At 36.7% G+C, this 27,849-nt stretch overlaps 1 long non-coding RNA gene across 1 annotated transcript; it reads right to left on the bottom strand.

The window, feature by feature from the left end:
• Window positions 1-1,906: 1,906 nt before the first annotated feature.
• LOC136840357 (uncharacterized) lies at window positions 1,907-17,711 on the bottom strand. The gene is made up of 4 exons (XR_010853603.1): window positions 17,013-17,711; window positions 5,671-5,755; window positions 5,297-5,488; window positions 1,907-4,854 (listed from the first exon to the last, which is right to left on the bottom strand). It is a non-coding gene; the product is annotated as an uncharacterized lncRNA (long non-coding RNA).
• Between the last annotated feature and the right edge of the window lie 10,138 nt (window positions 17,712-27,849).

Below are 27,849 nucleotides of genomic sequence, written 5' to 3'. Positions count from 1 at the left end.
CACGCTTCTCAACTTTACAATGCCTTTTTTTGCCTGCCTTAGCAACAAATCGAACCAACTCCTGATTTTCAATTTTCGTAAAGGCTAGTAAAAACCCCTTCTTGCTACTTTCGGGACCCAATCAGCAGGAAGAAAGGTAAGAACGAAGAATGGTCCTTGAATTGTAACCTTAAAATTTTTGGTGCTGTTTAATAGTAGTTATTACTACCCTTCAAAGTCTGCTAATTTAAAAACGGTTTTATGGCTGCACAAAAAAATCCAATTAAGCTAGCTGGATCGTGGAAGGACCAGGTCACTTTGTGAAGTATCTAAACTGATGATGGTTAGATCAAGCTATTGCAACAGCCGTGCAACAAACCAGACTACATGAAGGCAATAGTAAAAATGACCACGCAGAGGTGACATAATAGTTCCATCACGATCTCCCAAACAAGTACTACTTCAACATTGAACTTTACTCCAGAACACAACCACGTTCTCAGAATAAAATCTTAACAAAATAAAAATATACGAGACGGTACTGTAATTTGGTAGGGATGTTAATGGATAACTGCCTTGAAGCTACACTTGGAGTGACTATATTTGTCTGAAATTCACTGACAAGGCCTGACAGACCTCCCAACAGAAAATATGACAGCCATTGTTTATATTATGCAGCCATCATTCTTAAACTCTCTGAAAGGATGCCTGAAGCAATGACTTGCCTAAAGACTCGACTTATGGCAAGGGTAACTGCAGGGGTCCATTAACATCTCCAAATTGCCCAAATATGTAAAGGCCCACGGCCCATTTCAACACTCCCTGGGCAGCAGTACAAAGTACATAGCCATCAACGGCTATTTTGTGGCTGGTTAGTTGATGAATGACAGAAACGATGACAGGATACTCAGGGTAGAAAGCCCTGACATATTGCAGATACTCTACGCTAGTGCAGCTAGGCTGCTCCTCTCCTCCCAAAGGACTGGAAGAGGCTCATAAAAGCAGTTACCAAAATACAGGTATCCAAACGACTGTCAACTCATTCAGATTTATGGTCAACAACTGTGGTTGCAAATAAATTCCACATATATATATCACCTGTTATCAAAGCTGGATATGAGTAAGAATCACTCTACACCGAAAAATGCATAACCTGTTTACCCTAAACCAGAATGAAAGATGGCTAGAGATGGTAAAACTCCAAACGCAAAATAATGAAAACATTAAAAGAAAAAAATTAACTAAGAGACAATCTTCAAAGTCTTACACCATACCAAACTGAATATGGATTAAAAGACTGAAAACTGGCAGGAACGTCATACACCTAGTGATTGACAGAGATAATGAAAGTGAAGCCAGGTAAAGGTAAACAGCCTTAAAGAGCTCTGTTATATTCTGGAGTGGCGGTGTAACTTCTACTTTACAGGAATCATTCTTGGGTGCATTATATCAAATCAGCCTCCAAAGGGAATGAGAGATCTTTGACATGGGCACAGATAAAAAACAACAGCTACCACTGTTAGTCACAGAACCCACAAGGTACCATAAATTTAAAGATCTGAAATAACACATCCTTGCCTGGAGGTTAGGGTACGGAAGACAGCTGAGAAAAATTAGACAGCCCTCAAAAACTGGCAAGATGAAGGTAGCCAGAAGGCAAGTGGATAGGGAAAAGACAATGAGGAAAATGACTTGGAAAATACTTGGAGATTCTTCTAAATGGTGACAAACAGACCACCACAGAATGTAGCGTCTGTTGTTGATGGGGACTTCTTGTCTCCAACTTGCTAAAAGCAATTGAAATGCCAATCATTGAGGGGTTAACCATAACATATGGATTTAACATAATGATTATTCAAAATGAGTACATATTCATTTGGAACAAACCTTAAAGGTTATCAGCTTCCATGGGAACCTTCGACAGAACAGACCACCCAATAGCAAGTAATTAAATAATAAAAACAAAACCAAAAATACACAGAAATATGCTGGAGAAAAACTAAAGCAACAGCATATGGGACACTGAAGTAATGCTACAAGGAGGATTGGATCAGAAAAGAGGAGACGCTATGTGGAATATACAAAAGACAAGACTGAGGGCATGGTATGAATGTATGTGAGGAATGGTCTAAGAAAGGTTAAAAAATGTTTTAAATCATCAAAAGCCAGTTTAATTTTGTACCAGGAAAATCAGCCGGAGGCAAACTTTATGAAGAGCTTAATGCATGAGGAAACCATACACAAAAAGAAATGTTATACTTCTGTAGATTTTTAGCAGGCATTTAACAGAGTACCAAGCTATAAATAGCAAATCTTACTAGATATCCAAATGATCTGGGGTGAAGACAGCAGAAGAAACATCCTGATTAGTTAAGAATAACACTGGTGTCCACCAAGATTAACATTGCTATTTTTCACAGTAATAGATGAAAGTACTAACACGTGAAAAGGAAAGCTCCTAGGTAATGTTAGGTTCAAGGAAGGTTTTAGAAAACATTACCTGTAACAGATAAGGAGAACTGATAATCAAAGCCAGCAAAACTTAGGATATGGTGACAGGAAGGAAACAAAGGATAAAGTGGTCTAACAAGTGGCCATGGATGCTCCAGGCATGGTGTAGGTAAGCTGTGATATTATGCATCAATGTAAGAGATGGTGTTGCAGAGATACTAGAATGGCAAAGTTTAAAAGGAGGAGGAATCTTTTTATGCTCAGTAAACACAAGATGTAATAATGAAGACGTGGAGGAGGAGGGGATTGCATTCAGTGGTGGGGGGGGGGGGGGACCTTGGAAGCAGCAGAGCAGATCTGTTATCTAGTTTAGGCTTGAATTGAGGGGGCAGTCAAGTAAGTACATAGCAACAATCTGAATATTGAAGATAGATCAATGGAATACTGAGTACAAGTATACATTTAAATTGCTTTTGCAAGACCTTTGTTACTGTTGACAGCAGGCATGGATACAGAAAGAAAAAAAGAAAAGGCATGGCAATAAACTGCATGGCTGGATTGCCTTTGGAAGATCTTACTCCAGATGAGGATATAGCGAAGAAGTGGAAAGGCTGGAAAACAGATGATCAAGATCTCGAAGATGTGGTTTGGTCACATGGTAAAGAGGAGAAAGGAGGGTGCGAAGCAAGAGATACAAGTGTTGAAGCTGGAAGATTTTTTAGAGTGCGTTAACAAGGACCTGGACCATAAGCGAACTTAGGCTGTAAATGTGTAACATTGAAGAAAAATGGAGAAAACTCTTCAGACATCTGAAGAAAATGACCGAACTTATTTAAGTCATACGCTGGCTTTATGACATTACTATTAACCATTCAACAGTTTAGTTAGAATCTATGTCGTTGCATATACAAAACTGCTCTTTTCTACAACACTTCCAATACCATGGCCAAGCTTAAAGCTTCCTTTAGGTCTAGAATACCATATATTGTATTCATTTACTTCTAATGTAAATACATTATAGCCAAAACACAATCAATTATCTCACTTACAATGAATACTGAAATATAGTCTTATATTTGTTTGACAGAGCTAAATGGCTTTATCAGTTTTAATTCTTCTGAATTATTTTGAATTTACAGAAATTTTAAGACAGGAAAAGCACTAATTACCCGCAGTTTACTTTGAAATTTAAATCTTGGCATTCTACAAAAAACTGAAATAAGCTGTAACTGCCATTATCGCTCTGAACTTTGTACTGTCATAAAACTCTTAACTGTTACCTTTCTCTTTTATACTTGAACACAATCACAGATATGCACATGCAGCCAAAGTCACTGTATAGGATACCAGTTATACCATCATATTGTAGCTTTACAAAACTAAAAAAATTAACCATTTAATTTGTACATTTTCTTCTTATAGTTTGACAGAAACAAAACTCTTTATTCTCATTTGTGCCCAAACTTTCAGTTAAAAGCAGAGAAACCAAATATGTGCATTGTATTGCACATATGTAAAAATGATGGTTACCATCTTGTCTGTCATATCTGTCAGAGGACACAAGAAGTGAACCAATCAGAGGAGCTGCAAGATGAAACTTCCAGTGATATTAGAATGATGGACAGGAAAATTCATAAAGCAAAGACGGAGCTGTAAAAATGAAAGAAAGAAAGGATCATGAATAGGTCAATTAACTGTAAAATCACATCTTAATTTTACTTATTCCGTATGGGTAACGATATACTAAGGTAACTAGCAATTACAATGTTCGAGGACTTGAGTAGATTTTTGTGGGCTCCAAGCTTGAGAATTAGCCCTTTTGAACCCCAAAATTATATCACTGAATTTTTATGCACAACAAAAACACTTTTCATTTAGACTACGTAATTTGGAACTAAGTCTAAAAAATTAGAAAACAGTTTTACGGTAACAAAGGGAACTTTGGGAACCACAAAGGATTACAGAAGCTCAAGACAAAGAGCTCGTCAGAAAAAGGACGCCTAAGAAAAATACTCAACACCCCCAAAGCCAACGTGTATCACTTTTACTTATTAAGTTAGACCCATCCTGACAGTGTTTTTTTTTTTATATTCAGTAACATCCACTCTCTGGCCAAAATAGTGATAGTAGTCTGTTATTGAGAGGTCACATACTGCCAGTAATTAACCTTCGCCAAGCTGGTTTCAGCATCTACTCAAGCACCCAGTTTCTCTGCCATTGCTGGAAGCTAAGGCACAAGTAAAAATAAAAATGTTTGTAACTTGTGTTAATATACTTGAACAAAATTACTGGCCAAGATAACATCTTTTAGAAGTGGCATTGGAAAAATTTTGACAAATTCAGGTTTTCAAGGCACTGGGTAAATTCCGTCTTCTTCAGATCTTGAAGTCATCTTGAAAACTTCAGCATAATGAGCCCAGGAACCTGAAATACATTCATAATTTAGTAACAGATAAAAGATGGTAATCTTCACACCACTTTGTAAACTATTATTCAAGAACCTCAAAAATACATTTTACATATATGCCAAAAGATTCTGACACATTAAAGTACTAGGTAGATTTTCTGAATGCTTCTCATGATACACTTCTCTTACATAAAGAATATGATGTATTTAGTATTAATAATATTATTATTGTAACTATCATGAAGTAGTTCAACAAGACCATTCATTTCTGTTTCTAACCTCCCATAGGACTCACTCAAAGGACCAATGCAACAAAGAAGTTTAACAGTTTAGGGCTTAAAGGTTTCAGTTTTTGAAGGCTTGGGTGATTGGGAGAGGTAAAGGACAGGTCACTGTGTTGTTGCACAATTACTCTACCAAAAAAAGTCACAATTTTATTGGTTATGTTGTGTTGATTACCTCTGACTGATTCTCTGCCTTTTCCATTTCAATTTGTCCTCTGCTATCCTTGATGACTCAGACTGCTTTCACTGGGTAGGTTTATGGATCCTTTGGAGTAGAAGATTGTTTCCTCTCTTCCACTGCTGTTCTGCCGTAAGGTCTGCCCTTTGTATAGGTCCTGGGTTTCCTGCTTAACTGGATCCCTGTTACCTAAAAAGAAAAAGAAAAAAAAATTAATCTTAATCATCCTCAGCAACCCTAGTGGTTTAGCTTCTGCAGCCTCATTTCTCAAAGATTCTCTGGCTGAGCCATAGGATACCCTAGATATGTGACTTAGTGATCTCTTATATATAAGAACAAAAGCTAATTACAATGCATCCAGATATATTTACCAATTTTGTACAAATATATCTAAATTGTCTGCAATCACTGTATAAGAAATTTCTTGCTGGATTCTCTTGCTGGATTCAGATCTCCCTGCAATGAAAGAAATGAAAATTATGAAACTAATATCTTAATTGTGTCCACTAAAAATTTTCATCTTAAAACTATCCACAAATACATCTCTTGAGAAATTCCAAAGATAAGTTTCCTTATTAGGTTCTGTTCTAACCAGAACATTTTTTCTATAACTATTTAAAGGATGATGATTCCAGTGGAACTCTTCATTTATATCAAATGGATCAAATATTACAAACACTGAAGAACATGTTCAAAATTTCAGTTCATGTCCATTCATACGATATATAAACCTCTGTCATATTCCAAAACCGAGTAGTTAGAATTAAGTGCGATTCATTTTCTCGACAACATTTCCCATAGTGGGAGCCCAGCCTCCTAAAATCAAATTCCTCGCTCAGTTTAAATTACATGGAATGTTTGTTGGCACAGGGTTTAATGGTTTGCCTGGGTTAATTTTCTTCGTTAAGAGATTATAATAATAAATTTCAACACATTTTAAATGGCTACAGGAAATGTAAAATAATTTATCCACCTTATTTCTCCTCGATTTTATATAAGAACCTTGCACTTTCTGTTACAGATAAAGTGTACAGCCAATGGGAAGCAATAATTCACAAAGGAATTTCTTTTTTTCTGGAAGCAATGAGGGCACCAACGTAACCCAGAGAGTAGGTAAAGTAACAGTAATGCTTGAAAGTGTGCGATGTCAACGAAGTGTTTGGTTGTATCAAAAGAAAGTTGCTGCCATTTCTTAAATTCTCCGGAAAGTCACAATGGGTATATTAGTGTTTTTTTAACCTAACTGAAGTCATAGGCAACTCTGTGATTGTTATCCTGTATCATTTGATTTTTATTTCGTACAGAGCTCTGTACTTTGTTCCCCATAAGTACAACCCTAAGTACAATCACTTGAGTTACCACTATTTGTGGTTTCTGCTCATCACTGGGAGGCAAAATTAGGCTCAGGGGCAAAAATAACAATATTTCTAAAGTGGCATGTTTTGTTATGTCAGTACAGTGTTCAGCATACAAAAAAAAATTGCAATGCATAGTTTGTATTATTAGGAATCACTTTGTCTGACTGAGTATTTTCCAGTCACCAAAAGTTATTGCTGGTGTTAAACAATTCTAAGCATAAGTAGTTTATTCAAACTTTTTTCTGCACAATAAAACATACGTGTGTGATCTTCAATGTGACCACAGAAGTTAGGTTATATCCACAAACTGAAATGAAAGGAAATGAATCCAGACCTCATTTTTCTAAGTCATTAAAACAAAGGATTTTAGTGCTTCATGACAATCCTTAAGTGTAAATCACAGCTTTTTTTCTAATGTAAATAATTCACAAGAATTAATCGGTTCCACAAGCTTACAAATAACCACTCTCCTTTAACACAAGTGCCAGATAAGGGGTAACAAATCAGAATCTGGAAAGGCTTCTTAAACTGACTGGGCAAATGTTAACAATGAGTAAAACAAAAGTCTGCTTCAATGGGTCACTTATCCCATGTGCAAAGCAAGTACTCCTGAATTCTGTCTTCTGTCTGCATACTAAATGTGTGCCAACAGCAGGTGAAATAATGTCACTAAATGTTACAGCTAAGTCAACACAGCCGTCACAAGTAACAGCGCTGATACTCTCACATACAAATCACCAAATAAAAAAAGGTATGAGATGCTGACCACTCTTACATACCAATGGCACAAGATAAAGCAAAAATACAGACTGAACAACATTTGTATTCATATACTGCTTTTTTTTTTCTCACCATAATCTCATCCCTCAAAGGTCCTACAGCAATAACATCCAGCAAAACACCAGATACGACAGATCTAGACTCTCTGAAAATGCAACAATTACTTTCTGCTTTTGGTCACTTCAGGAAATTTGAATGAGACAAAACACAAAGCCTCCAAAAACTAAGTTACTTTAGGTGCAACCAAAGTTGTTGGGGGCACCAGCACCTTGAATTTTGAAATTATGAATAATTTAAGGCTCACTAAAGACCAAACTATTCAACCAGACCATAGGCTACCTTATGCTAGAAGCTGGCTTATGTATCAAAGCCGTGCAGCTTCTACACAACTTACCAGGCTAACTTAATGGGCTCTGCACTGCAATTTCTTATCTGCCACTGTCCTGATCAACTTTTCCTCATCCCCTCCTAAACTTATGTGCAAATTATCTTCATCTATACCATAATGTCATATTCAATGACATAGGCTTTTATGGGGTCACTGAAGCCAGCCCTCAAAGTCTATTTGGTGTAAAAATCAGTTTAGATGTAAGGAGTCACCGGAATGCTATCCAAAGCCACCTAAGGAAACCTTAACACAAAAACAACAGTCCTCCCTCCCCCATGAAAGGTGTACCATCACCGGATGCCTTAAGTAGCATTTTACTGATTCAGCTTGTAACTGTCACTCATATTCTGAGAGTGTGTTAGTTTGCAAACATTTTTTCACTGGATTGAGGTTATTTTACGAGATATGATGAAACTGGATTACTAAAATTGACAGATGCACAAGCCACTTCCAATAACACAACAGTCAAGTAAAAAATTAGGAAACAGATTTTTGAAAGATTTCGTAGCTTCCTTTCATAAAACTGGTCATAACTTTTCCCAAGATATAAGATGGACTGGACTATACTTACAGCTATTCCTACTGAATGTTTTTAGCTAACATCCATACCATACTTAACTCATATAACATATGTCTTAACTTGTGTACAACTACTTAAAATTCAATTTAGAAAAAAAAAAAACTTTTTTTGCCTAAATAATCAACAAAACTTTTTCATATCCCTGCTACTAGTGCGCCAACATTACAAAATGTTACTAAGGACAAAAACAACCTGGACTTTGTAATAGGGGTGGATTCTATCCATAGGCCTAATTCATGGCTCTATTTTTCATCATAAACATGAATAGGACATCATCTACAATGGATAACCCCATACTCATTAAGCCTAAGAATAGAAGGTCAATGTGCTGCTGCAGGATATAATTTGATATAAAAAAAGTAGAAGCAACATGCAAACTGGAGTTACCTTTAAAATAAACAAGAGAATTAAGATACGTATTGGGTCAGTTTTTAGTGTCAAGCTGAAGCATAAGCAAACATATTTAGAAAATCACAGTGGTCACCCAAACAATTCAAAATATGACCAAGATAAATTTAAATAAGCTGGGCAGCTTAAAGGTGGAAAGATACCAGAGGGAGTGATTGACAGGTAGAAGACTGAAATAAGGAAGCTGGCCCTAAGAAGGGTCAACAAAAAGAACCTTCAAACAAAAAACACAGTAAGCCGTGCCCTCTACACGGAGAAACAATTAAATTCAACAAAATACATAGCGATCACCTGCCAGTCAAACAAGAAACTGCTGCTGAACACTATGGATGAGAAAACCAATAACTGTTAGGCAATCTACCTACTGGATGAACTTCTAAAATATACCACACATGAACAAGCTGGCACTCTATAAACTGAGTATGGCAGCACCTCAAACTCCCCTGGCCCTTATTCCCCATTGTACATCCCAATCTTAGTACTTTCATCCAGTAAATGTACTTATAATATTTAGCCTCTTCAACACCTGCAACACCCTCAGGTCCTAAGAACTATGTTGAACCAAGGAAATATCTAAGCCTTTTTAGCTGCTTCTTGTTTTCAATTCAAGACATTTTACTGGATCAAAAAGGACCATGAGATCCTCAACAGAGCTGAAATTGCACACACCCAGTAACGCTAAGAGATTCTGCCACACCACTAAGGACAAACTGCTCCTTCCACAAGATTAGTTTGCATGAACCTGATTCAGTTAAATGTACAGTACTCTGGAATAAGACCCAACATGTAAACTTCAATGAAACAAAAAAGTGAGATTAACATCTGGACTTTAATCTCCTTTTTATTACCAGTGCTATACTCCACTCACTCATACCACCTTCATTAATCAACAGCAGTTAACTAGCTCAGGACCAAAGAAATCAAGAGCAGGATGAAGAAAAATGGTATGGCCTAACAATGAATGAAGCAACACAACTTCCTTTAAAGGAAATGACGGCATAAGACAAGAAAAGCAAAAGCAGGAGTAGATTTCCCATGTCTGTCTGCAAATGGTTAAGATTTCCACGGAGAAAGTGTGGTAGAAAGAGGTCCAACAGACATTGCTAGGTCACCTGATCAATGGAGGAATGTAACTGACATTGTAATTTTACTTTTACTTCACATGTAGAGTATTTTCATAACCCCCCAGGTCATTTTAATCATCACAAGAATAATAATTCAATGAGGTTCTGAGGTTATACTTCCTAAATTCCTGTGTCAATTACAAAACAGAGCAGCGAACTTCATTTCAGGTATGGTGCCTCTACTTCTAAAATGAAGTTCTAGCTTGCACCTACAGCAGGAGCCATTTCCAATTACATACACCGTATATGATATTATTTTCATATCTTGCGTGACAGCTAAATCTACCTTGCAGTGTTGCACATGACCAAGAGAAGGCTGCTACACTGCATTTCATTATTACCAAGATCTCTTCATATCAAAAATACCCTTAACTAGTACTAAAAACAATGAGCTTGTGGATTTACAGAAATAACTGAATCCATATTATGACTGGGAATGATCTAGTGATATAAAATTCCTACTGTTTACAGAACGCACAGCTGATCCCAGTTACAAAAGCTATTTGTAGATCACCTTGCAAGTAGCAAGACTATTTGTTTGCCATTAATGTTATACATAGTGTCACTATTATAGCTCTTGTACTTTTAATGGAACAGAAGGAACTTGATCTAAAGCCCAACCAAATGATACAGTATAGTAGTCAGTCTGAGTTAACCCCATGCGTAAAACTGTATTAATAAATATAATGCACAAGCATGCCAATCAGGCACAAGAAAGACCTTTAAGAACCATTCCTTCTGGTCTGAAGTCAAAATCCACCAGCAATCCACTGACTCACGATGCCAATAACCAATTATCTCCTCGAAGCTATAATGTGGCGGAATTCAAAACCACAAAAAAAATACACAACACTCACCCTGGTCCTCGGTTACTGGAAGATGGAGTAAAGCGCCCAAGTCGCCAACACAGCACACAAAACCACACAAACCAAACCAAAACAGAAAAACACACGACTCACGAACATACAGCAACAAGAACAGCACACTAACAAGGAAAAACAACAACTCTGCATCAGCACACAAACAAACTGTTTTAGACCAAAAAAAACGACTGACCGGTACTAGCTCTGACTCAAAAACTGCCTTCAAACCGAAAAATCCTCACATATATTCCACAGACAGACAGCGCCGTAAACAAACTAACGACCTCATCCCTCTTCCAACAACCGAAGCACTCACTTACGACAATTACACTCTCTCTCTCTCTCTCTCTCACAAAACGTTGGGAAATGCTAAATAAAAACAAATTTATTCATCCCTCTATAATAACCTAGAGTCTGCCTCCTTCAACACCCGCTCGACTCGGCCAAACCAGACCGGTTTAATTGATGTTTGGGAGACTACTGGTTTAGTTGCATACAATGATTCAAACATTGCTTGGTTTGGCTGTGTAGGTTCCTAAGGAGCCTGGACTGCTAATAGAGAGAATGGATAAAGTCCACCTTATGCTTATACTCGCTTTCATTCGCTGGAGGAAAAACCTATATCTGGTACCGGCTCCTCTTCTTCAAAAGAGTATTCTCTTTTCCTGTCCCAGTTTGGTCGGACAGGAAAAGAGACAGACTGACCACCAGCAAGAGCTGCACCTAATAACCCGGAACTCGCTACACCAGGATGTGCGAGACCAACACCCGATGTACTTGACCCCATCATACCTGAGCCAACCGTAACCCGGTTGCGCAAACTCTGTACCAACTAAAGCCGATGACAAAACTCTTGAGTCAGACGCACTCGACTGCGCAAACTCCGCACCACCAAGCGACGATGACGTAAAACCTGGGCCGACCACACCTGGGCGACAAACGCCCACCCCTGTGAGCGGAGAGGCCGCAACACCCGATCCACCCAACGCCAGATGAACCAACGCTGCACCAGGACTGGTATCTGGAGCTGAAGTCACACTGACTAAGGGAGAGGGAGGAAGAACTCCCTGATGACCCGGAACCAAAGCCGAACCCACATTGAACACCTTAGAAGGAAGAACGGAAAAAGCTGCAGGAAAAGTTGAGAAAAAAGTAGGAGAGAAAAGAAAGCAGCCACACCCGGAATAACGACCGGAGCACCTACCGCTGACGTTGGACAGGTGGAGAACATACCAACTGGTCCAGTACTCAAAGGAGTCTCTCAGGACAAGCTACGAGCTCCAGAACCAATGGGGACTGAAGAAGGAAAATTACCAACTACTCTAGAGAAAAGGAGAGGCTGAGGACACCATCGGTACTGATATGCTCAACGATGACGTAGACGAAATGCCAAATGCCATAGCATCCGAAAGAACCGCGACGGACACACTACATTTTAAACCCAGTAAAGGAAGAAAATACGGAGTTGTGGAAGACTCCTCAACCGCCTGTGAAGCATCTAGACCAGAAGCCTAGGAAACTACAGGACCCATGCAACTGTAAGGTGCTAAAGAAGACAGCCCACTAAAGAAGGTGAATTCAAAGAAAGTTCTTAATTTAGCAACGTAGAGTAACTGCTGTAAAATTTACAACGTGAGAAGAATGGCAGCTTTGTTGTGATGCCAGAAGACTGATATTTAGGAATTAGGAAGTGCTTTGCCAGGGTTTTATTGCATGTGTTAGTCGTGAACAGTTAGCCAAGTGTGTTGTTCGAAAACAGTTACAGCAGAGGAAGTGTACAATTCCTGTGTTAATGAAGCGTAGTTGGAAATTCGTGTTTGTTAAAATACGTGTGACAACATCTAGCAGCTCGGCTCATGCGTCTGCCATCGCCTCACTCCCACGATTCAAAGACCATCATATCCAGTTCAAATTCACATTTAATGTAAATCTGCTGGCTGTAAACCTTATCTCAACCCCGAAGAGAGGATTGCACCAATGAAAATTCTTTGCTCTGCTGACTTAATGGCAAAGAAAACAGGATGAGTGAGAAAAGACTCCGAAGAGAGACCTGATAAAGAAGATTGTGTAAAGACATTGGAAGAAGGCTTAGAAGAAATTGGGGAAAAAAGGAAAACTCAGAAGCAGCAGAAGAGGCCATGGTTTTTTTTTTTGGAAAGAAAAACTAGACCGACTCTGTTCCCCTTGATAATCTCGAGACATCACTAGCAACTCAGGAAAATTCCTTCAAGACATGATCGTGAACATTGGAAAACCAAAATTGAAAGCACTGCCTAACTAGTAATCTATAACCCTGTGACAAAACCCAATGATTCTGCATTATACTGGAGCCAAACTGAAAACCTTATCACCAGAAATACCACCACCTTAAGATGAACCAAACTCATCCACTGAAGGACAAGGAACCTTCAAGGACGAAGGAGCATTCTCCAACACTACAGAAACCGACAAACCTGAAAACACATCCGAACGACAAACCACGGACTTAGAAACCTTCTGTTGTAAAGAACTCGAAGCAGGAAATAAAACCGAATATGGATCCAAGACGAAGTCGTCACACTAGAAACTCCAACCAAACCCATAACCGAAGAAGACTGCACCTTCCACTTCTCTTCCTGAACTCTTCCTAACCTGTTTTCCCTCGTCTGTATCTTACCTAACTCTACGTCAACCTCAGAACTTACACCTTGAGTGGGAAGGGGGGAATCTGCTGCTAACACCGCCAGCTCCTCACCTGGGGGGCCGGCAGAACCTACCTTTGAGGCTTGCGGTTCTGGAACAGGCAGGGGGGCTGAAAATGAACACTTAGAATCAACTATGCTACTACTATCACTCTATATTCTCTGTTAACTTACTCATCAGGCTAGAAATAGGCTGAGACATACTGGATGACAAACTGTCCTCTAACTTCTTGAATAACTCTGAATCTAACGCTTCCTTATCTGCCAGATTGTAACCCTACAGCTAATCACCTAACTTATGTTCGAGGCAATGGATTTTCTGTTTCAAATAATCCCTCCATTTTGATCTACTAAAGACCTATACTGTCATCATCTCTGACTGATACTAGCACTTTAACCTTCCTACATAAAATACAAACAGAATGTTGATCGTGTTTGAGGGTACTCATCCTATGCTTGCAAGACGTGCAGGGCCAATGAGCAGCAGCATTTCCAGCAGTAGAAGGCTCGGTCGTTGAAGATGTAGACGAAGTGGAAGTAGCATGCAGACAATTTTCTTGTTTGAAGTTGAGTCAGCCTATCAAAGTTAAAACCGGGAGAAGTTCCAAGCCCAGTCAATAATATAAATCCAGGAGAAAAGGCAATGAAAACAGTCTAAAACCATAATCTGATGTCCAAATTCTTTAAATGGGGGTTGGGCTACATGACCAAAAGTTCGCCTGATGTGGGACACACCCACACAGCACGGCAAACAAATAACAATTGGGGATGTCAGCCTCTGTCGGCCGGTATTTCCAGCAGCGTTGTCAATGGTACCTCAGGTAACCCATTTGACAAAATTTTTCCTGTAGCATTGGTAACGCTGAGTTAATTACACACTTTGTGGGTAAAATTATGGGGGATATAGTTCGGGCTGGCCAGTGACCAGGGCTAATTCAGGTGTTCAGGGAGTGTATTGCAATATGTATTTTGATAACAGTTTAGAATTGGTGGATTGTAAATGTTATAATTATACAAACTGAAACCCATGATTGTGATGGACAAGGTATAAAGATTATACTGTGATGGACAAGGTATAAAGATTATACTGTACTGTCTGAGGAGATTGGTTAAATGGTTCTTACCTAAATCAGACAACCCATAATGGAGCCTATAATGACACGACAGTCACAAATTGTGTCCCAGAAATGCCTATGTAAGTAATTCACCAATGAGGACTATGAAAAACCACAATGGAAGTACAGCTATTTTCACTATTTAATAAATAAAAATACATGTATATGAGTAAAAAATATCCATAGCAATTTTCACAGCTTGATAGTTCCGAATCTGCACCTCAAGATAATATGTGTTTAGTACATGACATAAAAATGAAGGCTACGCATTTGATACAGCACTGAAGATCAGTGTCAAATGTGACACTCCAATACAGTAGCACCTCTTTGGGGATCTGGCTTTCTAATAAATAAAAAAAAGTAGTAAACATGCATTGCTTCAATTTGCTAATCCCTGATATTTAATTGTTTATCGCCTTTTCCTTTTACTTGCTTCTTTTTCGCAGGCTGATTTCCCTTTGGAGCCCTCTTGGGTTTACAGTCTGCTGGCACGGCCTATAAGGGTTTTCAGCTGAAGATTTTAAGAAAAAAAAAAAAAAGCCTACAATATTTCCTGCACTTAAGTATTTTCTAAATATCTTCAGCTAACAGTAATTCCATAGAATTCCTAACCTAAACAAACCTTTGCTTTACACTTATCATTCAATTTATGAAAATTTAAAAGTTTATATATTCTAAAATTGTAGCATAGCAATTCAATATTATTTTAAACCTCTTCACAGGCTGTAAAATAAAGATTTTCATAATAAAACACCTTTGTGTAGTTGACAGTTCCCTCAACTTTGTTTCCTTAGGCTATTAGTAACTATTTTACTAATTCAACCTACCCAGAAAAAAACAAAATCTAAAGGAATTTCTTATAAAACAAAATGGCAGACATTCGAAGGTTCAACTTGGTGTATTGCATTTCTTGGCGACAATTCTTTTGTCTGAAATATGTCAGGTAGGACCACGCACCTAAAAATTTGTCAGTCAAAATGCAGTATTATTTAACTTTATCAGGACTCATTTTTCTGGACTCTGAAATATAATTTTTTCCCACAAGTGATAGTTCTCATCCAGATTAAGGTAAGTTCAAGGAATGTTTTTAGACTAGGCTAATATTATGCACTAGGATTAGGACCTGGTACTCGAGGCTACGTTAGGTTAGGTGTGGTTGGTTAGGTAATTTCCCAGCGAAACAAACTTCAGAAACGTTTAAAGCACACATTAAAAACAGTGTAAAATTATGTTTTCAAGTCCAAAGTGTGGCAATGGTTTAAAGTAAAATTTTACTCTGAAATCAATTTTAAAATTTTAGCAAAATCTTGGGTTCTCTGATCAAATACCTCAAAATAAATCCTTTCAGGCATACAAATCAAGTTGCAACATCATTAAGGCAATATAGGATAAATTCTCATTCTACCATCGTAATAGGATAGGCAAAATATAAAGCTGAATGACAACAGCATAGACAAATCGCATTACTGGCTACAGGACTAGGATTGAGATATCAACTAGGGGCCTAAGTTGACCTCTAGCCGATGTACAAAGCCTAACCAAAAGGCTCCTCGGTAAATCTGAGCAAAAGTTCTGCCCGGAATATTACCTTGGAATTTTATTTTTCCTATACTTTGTGTTGCTGATGAAGGAGGTGGTGGTGTTTATTGTTGGTCAATTATTATTAACCTCATATCTACCCAGCATAGTTGGGGACCCAATGGGAAAACAGGGTTTTGGGTCTGGGAAAAATACAGGGACAAAGACCGGACTGCCATGTTGTTGTTATGGAATGGATTTTAGCAAAGCACTTCTGCAAGTCATTAGGGAGCCATAATATGTTTAAGAAGGGATTGGCTAAGGAAACTTGTTATAAAAGGAACCACTAACCAAGCCTAACCTAACAGGCCGTCTTACTTAGATGGGGCCGGAGACCCCCGGTGAAGGAGACCCCACTTTTTTTCCAAAAGGTCCCCTATAACAATGTGTCACAGTGCATGCACAATAGCATTCCACAATGGCCAGCACAGAACTTCTGAGGTTAATTACAGGTTAATTAGAGTCAACCGACAGAAAATAATAGTAAATTCTTGATAAGCAACCAAAATACTATAGGAATAATCAATTTCCAAAGCAATAACCCATGCTCAGCTATTGCTTAGTTCTACCGGCTCCTCTATTACCGTTTACCCAAAACCAGGAAAATATTACTTCCTGATCAAACAGGCTTCTGGGAGGCTCCTCCCACACTAGCCTTCATAAACTAACGTTAAAACTACAATTGTCTGCCTGGCCCTTGCGCAGGCCTCAAGTTCTAGGCTAAACACCTACCATCTTGCTTGTGGCCTTTCTTTCCAAGTGACTACACCCATACTATTTCTAACCATACTATTTCTAACAAAACATAAGCATCAGGAAGAAGTCACCAATTAACTACTATTCGTCGACATAAACAACGAGGCCGGAAGTGAAGACGTTGTCGCTTTGTCGGGACAGGATCAGAAAGCCATGACAGTTGAAGATACTAGATTGAGGTATTTGAGCAGCCATGATTAACAGTTGTCAGTTATTGAACTTTCTTATTTTGATGATGAGGATAGAGGAGAATATTTCAGTCCACTGTATCTTAGGTGTGCCGAACCCAAATGAATGTTTATAAATATACAACAAAACCCCTAATCGTGTGACTTAAAATGGAGTTGGCAACACCTGTAATAGTAGAAAAAACTTTAGTAGGTTTAGGTAATGATTCTTCAAAAAAAAAAAAAAAAATAAAAATCCCGCAGCAGCGGCAGTAGTAGTAGTAGTAAACATACGTCAACAACTAAATGGATAAACAATATATTAGCAAACAATTCCACACAATACAGTATACGCGCCGTTCGACAGATCTGTCAAGGACAATTTCACGTAATTCCAACTAAGCGATAAAGCCAGTTTTCGTCTCACGGTGGAATGCGAATTTCATTTCGACATTTTCCCCCTTCGATCAGCGTCAGAGATATTTATTATTTTCAAAGTGAAAGTTCTTCGAGCTAGGCACCAATAATTCATAATGCGAAAAAGAGACCTTTCGCTTAACGTTCAAAGACATTTTGACGAATTGAAGACACTTGACAACTTATGAAAACATCACGTACGCTAGTTTCCAGGAGCCACTAAGCAAAGTGTGAGTATGTTTGTGCGTCTGTGTGTGTGTGTGTGTGTGTGTGTGTGTAAAGAAACGAAATCACAAAGGGAAAACTTAGTCGCAGATACGCTCAAAACCATTCAAACTTTCGTGACTGGAAAGGAATTTTACTCGCATTTCCAGCGAACGTTTTTTCGATAGCATCTATTCATTAGACATAATTTTTGTGTTGCATAATGAAGTGGGCTGCATAATATGTTCGAAGACACTTCACGGAAAATATCAGAATATCATGATATGCAAAATTCACAGAAATTTATTCATCAACTCATCATTTCAAACGATGTTGGGGATCTGCGTGTTATATGTAAGGAAACTTTCATATAATTGGGCACCCAAGATGTATGCTCTTTTTTTCATTTAAAAAACAATTTACACTTCACGTTACTTAGAATATATTTGTGTTGTATCTGTCCATTCTGCCCTACGAGTATTATTTGGTCCTGAATATGAAGAATTTTTACGCAGACATGCATAAATTCATATATATATATATATATATATATATATATATATATATATATATATATGTATATATATATATATATATATATATTATATTATATATATATATATATATATATATATATATATATATATATATATATATATATATATATGTATGTGTGTGTGTGTGTGTGTATGTGTGTGTGTATATATGTGTATATAAATTGACAAAAGTCTAATTAAGGTCACTACTAAAACCAACAATAATTATATGCATTCCGTCACGTTTGAGTTAGTTGAATATCGTCGACTTAATGTTGAATTTGTAAAAAATGAATAAAATTTATTTAGTAATAAATCCTGAATAAATTTGTTTGTTAATGTAACTCACATTTCCGCTTACTTGCCAAAGTTATGCAATTAGATTATAAAAAGAGACTATTATTGCTTAATTTTTAGGCTTTGGTCATATCATCAGTGAGAATCTACTTCAGTAATCCTTTCATGGGGTGGCAAAATCCTTTTGCTTTTCAGAACCTTCTCCGTGATGTAAAATATCTTAAATATTACGTACATATTACATGATTCATATTTTTATTCCCTGAGTGGATCTAAATTTTAATAATGGTTAACAAGAATAGCAACGAACATTTTTTTTCTTGCGATAACCATATGTTATAACGAATTCTCTTTAGAAACTTCTTCAGGTTAAAACCTACGGGAGAAGAGTGTAAATCCTACAATGTTTTTCCTATCAAAATGTCAATTTCCCTTTCTTTGAGGAGAGCAGCGGGAAGGGCTTGCAGTTTATCCTCTCATATATCTACAGTGTTACTAGACAATATTTCTAGAGTACTCACAATACTACTAGACAATTTTTCCTTCTTGACACCAATACGTTCTCATTTAACGGACGTATAAAAAGAAAATGATAGTGCTATATACTGTATCTTTAAATGGCTAGTGAGTAGATTTTGCTTTAGGTGTGGTCATAGTATTGAAGAACGTTACGAAAGGATATATTAATTCCGGAAAAATTAATATTTTGTAATTGTGAATATCAGCTGCGTATACAATTATATATATATATATATATATATATATATATATATATATATATATATATATATATATATATATATATATATATATTTATATTATATATATGTGTATGTGTTTGGGTTATTTTCACAACAGTTTGTACCCACACACCCACACACCGTCCATCTTACCTGGCCAGTTAATCTCCTCACAAGGAGCATCTCCGCGCGCCAAGAGAACGCATACAAGAAACACAGCAGATGTCACGCATCCTTTGTACATACATTCTCGTTCATATTATTGTTATGTTAAATGTATCATTCTTAGCGCAAACATTACAATGTCAGCATTCCAGCTATACTGTATGTATCATAACTTCATTCATGTCTTGTATATTGATTTATGTGCATCTCTCCATCCTCCAATAAACACAGTTGGTTGTACTCTGACCTCTGTTTTGTTGGCCTCTGTCAGGGACTACATTTCCGTTCGCAAGAGCTATTGACCTGTCTCTTTGTTGTTTGAATAAATACGGGCTGCTCTAGGAGCAAGAGCCCGTGCCAGCTCAAGGCTGGCTTAATCTTAAACAGCATTGGAATACATTAGTAAGTTTTGAACGCTGCCTCTCTCACACACGCCTCCGCACAAGTTACTCAACGAAAAGTTGATTATTGTCAGTCTCCTCAGTCGTTACCCTGCTCATCTACGTGGCTCTGTGACAGGATGGATCACTTTGAGAAATTTTTCTTGAAATTGAAACCTTTTTGCACTGACTTCCACGTGGAACTTGGGCACAGATAATAACCTGACGTAAATAAACTATTTATTACTTTATTCCTTCGCAAATCGAAAACTATTGCAGCGTTTGCGCCATCCAATGTATGGTGATAGTGGTAAGAAAGCTCTTAGAATAAAGAGGCTATGTGTGAACATGAAACACGGCACAGCAAAATCAGTAATGTTTTTCAATGATTCCTCTTCCTTTCGTATACATTTCCTCTTTATGAATTCGAAACGGACACTGGTTAATGCAATGAAACGTTTGTTAAAGAACTATAGATAGTAGGAACAATTATATTAACTTTTTTTTTCAAAAGTATAATTTATAAAAAAAGAAAATAGTGTGGATATGCATCAGCTTACAAAATTGGATTTTCCATTGTCAGCACCATCTTATCAGTTTCCCATAACTAAATTGATTTGCAGGAATTAAACTTCAAGAGATTATGTTTTTTAATTGATTCTGATAAATGTAAGTAATATAAAAACGCGGAAGCCATTTTATCCATCTTTCCCTTTTGTGCACATGTTTTTCCTTAGCACGAAAAATATTCTCCCAATTTGGCTGGAATTTTACCTAGAGGCTTTCCTGAACATTTCCTCTTTATGATGAATTCCTGGTACGTAGTACACTCGGCAGGCTAATGGTCTTTTCATAATAACCCTTAGCGGAATTTTCAGCGCTATTTCGGTGGTAATGACATAAATCTACTTCACTCAGTATTTACCGACAATATTGGGGCGTCTGCTATTATTACGTACTGCTACTTCGTTGCACGAACGTTTTCCAGAAGTCCGTCAGAGGCTTTGTTCTATTTTCAATAGCTAAGTGCCGGAAAGATGGATATGGGTTCTAGATAAGCGTGTAAAAGTATATCAAATAAACTAATTTTGGATAAAAATATTATGTACTCAGAAAAGGGAAATTTCACAAATCCACTCACAGCGGCATCACGGATGAGGGAAAGACCTGGTCCCTTTGAGGACCTTAATTATTCAGGTGTTCTTTCTGTATCTACCTGTTGGAAGAGTGGTCTACGAAGTAGGAGCCACTTCCCGTCGTCTTCCACGCAGCTTTCTGGAACACAGATATACATTCCTGTCAGGGCACAATTCTCTTTTCTAAAAATATTTTCATCATTTACCGAGCAGAAAGTATCTTATTATTCAAAAAGACGAAATGTCCTCCTTTTTTAGCCTTTAACAAAGAAATGAAAACCAGAGCCGAATAACACTCTTTTTTTTCAAGACATTAAAAATTTCAACTTTCTTTTTCATCTGTTTTCACTATTTTACTTTTTAAAGGTTCAAGTATCATAATTTATTTGTTTCTTTTTCTACTTTTTTGTTAACTTCCTTTTTCATCCTTACGATTCAGTTTTCAGTTCCATTTAATGAAACACTAAATTTAGTATTTTAGTTTTAACCCAGCAAAAAGTGCATTTGTTATACAGGTCTGCTTTTGCATTTTAACACATCGAAAATTATCATTTCAAAGTTCGAAATGAACTGTTCATCGTTAAGTGAGGATTTCAAGTAGCTATGCACTATATGTCGAGATTAATTGGCCTCCATGGGAACTAAAAGAATGGGCTGTTTTACTTTATTTTTTTTTTTATTACAGAACCTCAGTTAAAAAGCAATACTCACAATAAAGTCAATTTATACTATATCTCCCTATGGCTGAGTGGGTTGCTCCGCTACTTCCCCAAGTAACAAGGCTAAGAGCATGGATGGTGAATTCGTCACTCACTAATGAGCCATTTGGGGTTTATCATTTGATTGAACAAACATACACGCACATACAGCCACACACACACACACATGTATATATATATATATATATATATATATATATATATATATATATATATATATATATATATATATATATATATATATATATATTGTATTAAGAATAAACATTCCTATAGTAATTTCAGCAATCAAATTCGAATTAATCTGTTGTTCCTCTGTTTTGAATCGTGTCTCAGGAAAACCGCACTTTTTTGAACCAGTACCCAGCCGTTAGGCGTCAATTCTCACCTACCCCCAACATCGCGTGATCCCGAAGAACAATACCCAAAACCCCTTTACCCCTTTTTCCCCATCACGCGATGGGGGAGACATGTAGGATTGGGAAGGGCAGAAGGGCATTTAGGGCTGTGGAACAGGTAGTTTTTGATTCTATAGGCATATAATGATAAGTGTGCTTTTCCCATACCCTCCTTGCTGGCTTTCTGACATGCTTGCAGGTACAGCTGGGCCCCTGCCCGCCCGACGCCCGACGCCAAATGCGACCTGCTTTTCAAAAGCAGGAGAGAGATTCTTCTGACTTCATCTGGAGCGGACGCTCTGTGGATTCCGCTATCTCCGCTGGTGTGGCGATCGTCGACGAACAACCAATCCGATTGTAGGCGCCTATAACAATCATAGAAGGTTTGTATGTTTGCGAGTAGTCAGTTAGCCAGCCCTGTCCCTTGTACTTAACTCCTTAATTTCCATTTTTTTTAAACTTTTAACCTCTTCCTCCACGAAACAATGTTCCCTTTGTCAAAATCTTGCCTGTATCCCCTGCCTTGCCATTTACTCACTTTGAATTCGAGTAAAGATCCCGATATAACAATCATTTATCCCTCCACCAGTGCAATCAAGGGCTATTTAAGTTATTTATGGCAAAGTGGCATTAGTTAACTTTGGGCGCGTATAATTATGTGTCCATGATTTACGCGCATGCGGCTCCGATTCTCAGATCATATTCACGTGCTTTCATCAAAAGCACCTTCTAGGATACGTTATGTGTTGTATTTAAGAACGTGTCTCCCGTAATCTTACGATCCATTTCCCTTAGTTTGAGCAGGGCTAACGCAAAACATCTCTTTCAGGAGGAGACACGAGACACGTGGTACGATCCCCATCCTGCTTCCAAAACCTCGCCTGCCACCCAAATTTAATCAATTCCTGGTCGTAGTTCAGAGAAGTGTCCGTTGTTGCCAACTGTTTGTATGAAGCATTCCTCCATCCTGGAACACCATCATTTGCATTAATATTCCACGTAATCAGGGCAGACTGAATGTGATTATTATCATTGAACTGATTATTGCAGATTGGCCCCATTTTTATCCACTTGCTAGTTGCCAATTCTTGTCATTATTGTTACTGTGCCCTATCATGAATCTGTCCTCAGTGATTATGGTGTATGGTGTCTAACTGTTGATTTGCTAATGTTAATTTGCTAAGTTTCTATAAATAAATCACTGTAAATTGGCAAAAGAATTCTAAATTCCAATATGGCGACCTTCCACCTTAAATTATAACTCCAGGAAAATTCTGAGGTAAGTCTTCAATTAAATCCTTTTGTTTACAAACTGACTCTTTGGTTTCGTGGCAGCATCAATTATAATTTTGTGTAAATTCGAGATCAAACCAGTCCAGTCTGTAGAACAATATATATATACATATATATATATATATATATATATATATATATATATATATATATATATATATATATATATATATATATATATATATATATAATCAAAGGGCAATTTCTTCTACTTAGGAATTAATCAGTAAACAAAATGTTAAAAAGTTAAAAAAGGCAGTGTCAGGATGGCATTAAATATTCAAATATATATAAGATGTATATTTCATGTTCCCCAGTGTGGGAGGGCATACCTCTAAATAAAGACACCTATGGGAGAAGGTCAATATAAGTGATACGAGAAATACTCAAGAGAGTGGTCCTTAATATGCCAAGCCATGACAAGCGTATTGAAATGGAAAGTAAATCGAAGGCGGGCAATGAGCTAATCTGCCAACAGGAAATTGTTGAGAAAAATACTAAATTGAAAGGAGCAATTAAAGGGAAAATAGGTGTTTATCAGAGCCAGTAAACACTGCGGGTGGATGAAAAAACAATAACAGATTGGATGAAATGATATCTTGTGTTTGATGGCTGTAATTCAGTGTTTTTGGAGGATTGTTATTCCATGTGTTTAAAACTGATATAATAGAGTTGATTGAGGGAAGTAAGTAATGGATCTTATTCCTGATACATAGTAACACACACACATACATAATATAAATATATATATATATATATATATATATATATATATATATATATATATATATATATATATATATATATATATATATATATATATATATACATATAACATATATATGCTGTGTGTGTTACTATATATCAGAATAAGATTCATTCACTTACTTTTCTAGTCAAACAACCCTACTATCAGTTTTAAACACATGGAATAACAATCCCCAAAACTATTGAATAAAGACCATCAGACGTAAGATATCTTTTCATATATATACAAAATGTGTGTGTATATATGTATATATATATATATATATATATATATATATATATATATATATATATATATATATATATATATATATATGTGTGTGTATATGTGTGTGTGTGTGTGTGTGTGTGTGTGTGTGTTTGTGTGTGTGTATATTAATTTATTTATTTATTCATGAGAATTTGTGAAATCAATTTCATTCTGGTAACCTTATCCTTCACTCATAAGAAAAGAACCATCGTATTTTTTGCATGAACGTACATCTGAAAGTACCTTCATACATATTTTCATTGTATGAAAACTTTTTCTTCAGTCATTAATAAATCAACTGACTGAAAAGGAACCGGAACTCTATTCTTCCATTCCAGTTTTCCTGCGAATTTCCCAAGACAGAGCATCTTTAGGCATTCTTGAATCCTGCACGCGCCAGGGTAAGGAATTCTCGTAGCAAAAGATAAAGAGCAATTTACCTGAAAAAATGGACCCATTAATCTGAGTCATTTTCGCAAATTACCGAGAGATGGAACTGAAATGCTTCATTTGAGCATAAGAAATTAGACGTTAAAGGCCGGAATTCTTTCGCTGTTTTGTTATTTTTGTGTCTTCTTCTGAAGAGGAGAGATTCTTGTGAATACAGAGATATTTTCTTCCATGAATAACAAAACGTGCAAAGGTATTCTATTTAGATCTTCGTTTTATATGTTTCTTCTTATTAAAAAATGACGCTTTTGATAATTTTCCTGAAGATTTAGTTTTAATCACTCCACTGATTTGAAATTCGTTATCTTTTTTTCATATACACTTATCAGTTTCAGTAAATGTTTTATATTTGCAACAATAGTCTTTTGCATTGTTTATTGTTACTCCCATCTGAGAAGGAAAATTTTGGAAATCATAAAATCTCTCTCTCTCTCGCCATGATGTGAGGATATATATTCCGAAAATGAGCATTCTGAATTGGTTGTTTACGGCAGTTCCTGCTCAGTGGTGACATAACGCCAGACAAAATGACGTCAATTTCCCCGTTTCTGAAAAAGCGAAGTCATTACTTCTTTTTGCTGGTTTTCTCCCACGACATAAAGGAGCCAGTAAGGAGGGTGATTTTAATTACACATGAAATGTGCAGTTTACCTGGCATATACCAGATGAAAAGAAATTCCTGTAAAAATTCTAAAATTTGTGCCCACGAAATATTGTGGCTTCCTACGATCTTATGGTAATGAGAAGGGAATATGCCGCGAGTCATATCATTTAATTATAATTGTGTGTGTGGTGTTTCATGGTCTTACATGTTACAGTGAATAAGTTTGAAGATTTTCCAGTTGTATATATAGTAAATAAAATGTTTAAATTTCTTTTCTTATCAATGAACCGCATCTGAAAAAGAAAACCAGTTCTATGGTAACGAGAAATCTCATCGAAGTATTAAAAAACTGCAAACCAATTTGTTGGAGCACAACAACAAAATTGATAAAAAACAGAAGGAATATGGACCCTCAAAAGATGACAGAATGAATGAAACAAGAGCTTTACTATCATTCGTATCAGTCTTGTGCAATAAACGAAGCAACGTAACAAGCAATAAATTGGCATAATGAAACTAACACTCCTGCGATTCGACCATTTCCCCAAGATATCGACGAATTTTTCCGTTAAATGGGATGGTCTAGGGATATTCTAGATCTCGTTTTATGCAAAATGATTGTCTTCGGGAAAATTGTCACTGCAATTGTTACTATTTGGATACTGTCTCCCCAAAGTCGTGACGCTTTGCAACACTTTGATTATACTGTAGACTTTCATTAGAGGTATACAGCGTCGTTAGGGAACCGCGTAATATTATATTTTCAGCGAAAGATATGCGTGTCAACCGCGTAATTCAAACGTGCGTAAGACCTTTTAGTGAACTGGACGTCACTGAGAGAACGTAGCGAGGCTAAACTCGTAAGAATAGACCTATTTTATACCTATTTTCCCATCGTAATTCAATGTTCTTCATTGCCGTGATATCGTAATTTTACTACATCGTTTACAAACCCAATTGCTCAAGAATAGGTTTAAGAACAATTTTTTCCTTGATGCTTCTGTTCAGTGTTTCGATGATAGCGAAGAACGGGTTTATGGGGTTTTAAAACGCTGTTTAAAAATGAAATATGACTTGGCGTTCGTCTTCTTTGATGATTTCGCCCGACCATTTGGTGTTCAGTTAATGCATTATTATTTTGGAAATTGAGAGAGGAATAGCTAATTTACAGACAGCAGTGCCTATATATTATGTAATTATATATATATATATATATATATATATATATATATATATATATATATATATATATATATATATAAATGTATGTATGTATGTAAGTGTAAGTATATATTTGGGCAAATGATACTTTTGTCCTCAAAGGTGCAGAAATTTATGAGTAGACAAAAATCGTAATATAGTCTCTTACATTTCTTGAAATTATAGTTCAAATATAATCACATTTCTAACGGCAGATCTAGTTTTATAAACGTTATTATAACCTGAATTGACTTGTACATGGAATATATGGAATGATGACAATAGTAACAAAAGTAATGTTTATGACAGACTAAAATCCTTTCCGCCAGCCATGCTAGAAGTTACTTATAGCCTCTAACAATAGATTTCATTGCCATAAAGAAAAAGGATAAAAAACATTGCTTTTGCGAAAGCCTTTCTCTGCTGGAAGAAATGGAAAAGCGAAGAGTAATGAGGTAGTTAAAGAAGTCTTATGGGGAACCACAACTACTGATTTATGTCACACTGACCTGACTAATATTATACTCAGCTGTTCAAGCCGAGAGTCAGATAAAAATCCAGCGGATGTCTGCACTGGCCTTTGGCGTGTCATGCTTTCCTCATTCTATTGCACGCCCTTTGGAAGTTATTACTGCGATACCCTGAGGCTTTATTTTCTGGCTTTTGAAAGAGACTACTCTCTATTTGGAGGTCGGCGTCGTCCAAGATTGGGCTATGTTCTGCACACCATATTCGAGGGTATATTTTCAATAGAGTTTTCGGATTGTGTTTTCTTTTAAATCCTTTTTTTTTCCTTTATTTTATCCCCTTAACTTTTGTTTTTAGAATAAATTTTCTTTCTGTTACTTGAAATCAATGTGCTACAATAATCTACAATTCAATTTCCTTTCAACCCTATCTCGAATTTGTCATGTTTGTCATGATTATTTATCGACGACAAATCAGATATTTGTCACATTTATCTATCTGCGACACATCCAGCAGAGAGAGACTTTCATAAAAGTTATGTTTTTAGCCTTCCTCTTTATGCATCACCTTTTAACTAAGACTGAATTCGGATGGTGTTCAGACCTCTGAGTTACACGGATTAAAGCAATCCATTTTTTCTTCTATAATCCCTGATTTTTTTCTTTAGTGAGATCAGCATCAGCAACATGAAGTATCTCAGACATACTTGCTGATATACCATTTTAGA

The sequence above is a fragment of the Macrobrachium rosenbergii genome, chromosome 7, assembly GCF_040412425.1.
Source record: "Macrobrachium rosenbergii isolate ZJJX-2024 chromosome 7, ASM4041242v1, whole genome shotgun sequence".
Classification (NCBI taxonomy): Eukaryota; Metazoa; Arthropoda; class Malacostraca; order Decapoda; family Palaemonidae; genus Macrobrachium; species Macrobrachium rosenbergii.
Note: the sequence above shows the minus strand (reverse complement) of the source record. Positions and strands in the feature narration are given on the sequence as shown.